Genomic DNA, 4,308 nt, shown 5'->3' with positions numbered 1-4,308 from the left:
CTAACCAGAAGGCTGGTGGTTCAAACCCACCAGCCACTCCTCAGAAGGAAGGTTGGGCAATCTACTTCCATAGTGATACTGCCTCGGAAACCCAAAGAGGGGTCGCTATGACTCAGGGCCGACTCGATGGCACGTAACAAAAACAACAACAATCTTTTAGCTTATCTTTATGCGAATGTAACAAAAGTCTAACTGGGAGTGTACTAACCTCCCCCCAGAGGGTTTCAAACAATAAATTTTTCTACCAAGAGCTTGTTTTTAACATTAATCCCTTTGATTTTTTTTTTCTTTATCAAAAAAGGAAGATATATTGAAGACTAACGGAAAATTATTGCCTATACATAAACGACAGAAAATCCATTGAGGGGAAAATTTTCCACTGTATTGCAGATAGAAAATTCCATGAATTGTCAGGTGTGTGTGAATGGGCTTAGCAAAAATTGGCCAGAAGTTCCCATAAGTCTTCCCTGCACATTCACTTTCAATTTTGTAACCTGAGATATGTTTATGGTCACAAAGTGAACAGAAACTATGAGTAATAACTTAAGTCATAAAAGACTAATATCATTGGATACATTAATATCAGTCATTAATATCAGTGATTAAGAGACGTCATCCAAATGTCAATCATCTGTTTGTCATGCAGTAGCCTCAGACATAACAGGATCTTAGGTAATAACTTGTTCGAGATCCCTGGAGGCATTGTGAAGTAGAATATTTAAATGATGAAATAAAAAGAAGTAGATAGTCATAATTCAACCAAATAATTTGCCAGAACTTAACTTTTATTATCTAGGTAGGATGGTTTTCTCATGGAACAATAACATGGTGCTCCTCTGAGATAGTAGCATAAATGGAAGAATTAACACCGAGCCAGAATTGACCCTGGCCCCATCCTGAAGATAATATTTTAAATCATTGCATTTAATCATCCTTAAAATAATTTACTTGAATCTCCCAGAGAATAGATGTTGGAAAGCTAAAAAAAAAAAAAAAAATTCACTGCCATGGAGTTGATTCAACCCATAGCGACTCTTCCTTGGATTTCTAAGGCGGTATCTCTAGGGAAGCAGATTGCCCAATCTTCCTTCTGAGGAGTGGCTGGTGGGTTTGAACTGCCAGCCTTCTGGTTAGCAATCAAATACCTTAGACATTGTGCCACCAGAACTCTGATTGAAAACATTTAAGTGTTTTCTCTTGTAATTCATTTTTGATAACTGAGAATAAAACTATACAGGAGTTATGGAACCAAACTCTGTATGGCAGAGTTGACTTATGATTTTATTGTCTTAACAACAGATACTTCCAGGAAGCAAAAGAATGTAACTCAGCATATAAGGAAGGGAAAAGAAGTCAGTTATCTCTTTAGTCAGCAGTAAAGGTAATGGAAATTAGCAGACAATGAGCCAACTTTGTCATATAAGTTAACTTAATCACAAACACTACTATTTGATTAAATAAGTAAATAAACTATTTTTCCCAAAGCAAAATAGCATTTTCTGTAAATGTAAATTCAGTGATGGAGCAATAACAAGAAAAGCTTTAAGTAGGAGAGCAGATATCTTTGTATGTGTTGGTAGGAAATTAGTGATGGTGGAATTCATGTAATAACCATTTATTAAGCACTGACTACATGCCTAAATTGTGTTAGTTTTGGTGGTTATTCTAGTGAAAAGGATAGTTTCTGATCTCAGAAGACTTATGTTCTCAGGCTAAGTGCCATGATAAAAAATAAAATTTGAAAAAACAGTAAGTTTGAAGTTCTTTGTATCTAATCCTGCCACCAGGTTGCAAACGTGAAGCTGAGGCTGAAAATCAGATAAAATGGTGTCCTCAAGATGAATCCAAGTCCTGGGGAAGAAAGATATAGAGTAAAGACAGGGAAAGAATTGGAGGGCAGATGGCTTCAGACAAGTGCTTCCTATGAAATGATTGCAATGCATGTGGCATATTGTGTGATCTCTGTGATTCAATTATTGCAACCAGTCTCATTAGTGGAAGCACACGGGAAGAGAATAGGGCTGGAAATGTCCATGGCATCAACTCTGTATGTGTGGTTTATGTGTGTGTGAAGTTTATGTGGAGACATGTAATTGAATTTCCAAAAAAAAAGGATCACTACTTGAAATTCAGAGAGTACAATTATCACTATACAGATTCTACTTGAAGTCATTGGAGTTGATGACTATCCACCCATGTATGTATACATTAAAAAAGGAAAAAAGAGGGATTAAGAACTATCCAAAATGTAAGAGTAAAAATATGTGTAAGTTAACACTGGAGCTAATATATCAGAACACTTTATGAAGAGGTTTCAGTCCAAAGAGTTTGGTGCTCCTGAGAAGTCACATAAAACATGCACAGTTTCTCTAACAAAACAGAAGTCACTGGTAACACTGGAAAACAATTTCAGTAAAATGTTGCATTCAAAATCAGATTATACTAGTTTAAGGACTTAATGGTTGATGAGGAACTACAGAAAATCAGGGTAGGCCAGACAACGCTAACAAGAATCATACAATAAATGCTTACTAAGATCTGGGGACTATTCTGAGAGTTTTACGCTCAAATAATAATTCCAATAATATTTTTGTGGTAGATATTACCACAAATATTGTGGTAGTTACTACCCTCATTTTATATATAAAACTCAAAGGCACAGAGAAGTAATATAATTTAGTAAAAGTTGTACTTTAGCTAATAACTGGCAAAGCCATGAGTGGCCTGTGTCAATCTGACTGCTGAGAATCTACTGCTAATCACTTTATAGTACTATCAGTATTATGAACGTAAGGAAAGGAGTAGAAGAAAGTGATGTATGAGGAATGAATATAGTCCTAAGTAATTTCAACCACAACTAAAGAGAATGAGACCATAAAACAATACTGGTAATGTTGATTACTTGTTTACAACTTGCAACCAACCTTTCTTCACATACAACAAATAGGTACTGCATTAAACATTTGTATTTCGTGCCACATGTACATTGAATAGATTATAATAATTAAGAATTTTAAGAGCCAAAGGGATCTATGGAGGGGCCTTTTGTTTCTATGTCAAAACAGAGCAAAACAAGAGAAGCATTCTGTTGTAATAGGGATTGAACTATGATTGATGGCTTTTGGAGAACCTCTATAGCATGTATAAATCATTTCTTATGTAATCATGTTTCATCAAATGTAAAAGCACAAGTAAAGACATGAAACTGTGAGCGTCCTTAATGATTTCAACTTCAAAGTACTAAGAGTGCATTGGGCAAAAGAAAATCTTGATGTTGATAAGATTATTCACTGTCAATAAAAATCTTCCTGTATGTAGATTAAATATGTATAATAAATTTGGGCAGATGTAACAAAAAGATAGACTCTATAACTTGTTAGATTGTGATCCATTAAATTCATCTGTAAGAAATATTTCTTCTAAAATATGTGAAAGGAGACTTACAAGTGAAGTCCACGAGTGTATTGATTACCATTGAGCATATAGATTTGGTAATATTAATTACCAAATTAAAGAAACTTAATGCAATTTATGTGTTTGACTGTATTTGCCATTGTTTATCAAATACTGGACCTTGTATAATTTAATAAAATCACTGATCTTCCTTCATAAACATTGGACAAAGTCAAAAGTTAGTGATGATAAACCACACAATAACAACATTCATTCTCCTGGAAGTAACTGAATATGCACATCTTCAGGATCTGCTGTTTATTTTTCAATTTTTTACCTACTTATGGAGTGTGATTGAGAACCTGAGCCTTATCTCATTCACTTTGATGAACTCTCACCTTAAAACACCAATGTACTTTTTCCTTCTTAGAAATCTTACTCACATCTATTTGCATTCATAGTTACTTGTATAACCTAACAAATGACAAGACTAATACCTACAGTGCTCATACCATTCAAGAATTTTCCACAATCTTTTGGGAGTTACTATAATTTTTCTCCTGGCCATGATGCCCTATGACTTCTATGGAGCCATCTGCAAGCCCCTGCTTTACATAACCATCAGGCACAGCACAGTGTCCAAAAACATTCTCTTTTGCTATTGGGTGGCTGGCTTGTTGGCCATACTCCCACCACTTAGCCTAAACCAAAATTAGGAATTCTGTGATTCTAATGTCATTAACAGCTTTCTCTGGAATGTCTCTCCTTTCCCAAAGATTTCATGTTGACACACATAAGTCACTGAGCAGATAGTTATAACCTGTTCTGTGTTTCTGTGTTGATCTTCATCACAATGCTTCTTTGTGTAGTTCTTCCTTTCTCTCTCTCTCTCTCTCTCTCTCTCTCTCTATATAT

The sequence above is a fragment of the Orycteropus afer genome, unplaced genomic scaffold (assembly GCF_000298275.1).
Source record: "Orycteropus afer afer isolate SDZICR_OR568_19922 unplaced genomic scaffold, OryAfe1.0 scaffold01059, whole genome shotgun sequence".
In the NCBI taxonomy this organism is placed as follows: Eukaryota; Metazoa; Chordata; class Mammalia; order Tubulidentata; family Orycteropodidae; genus Orycteropus; species Orycteropus afer.
This window is presented reverse-complemented; position numbering follows the sequence as displayed.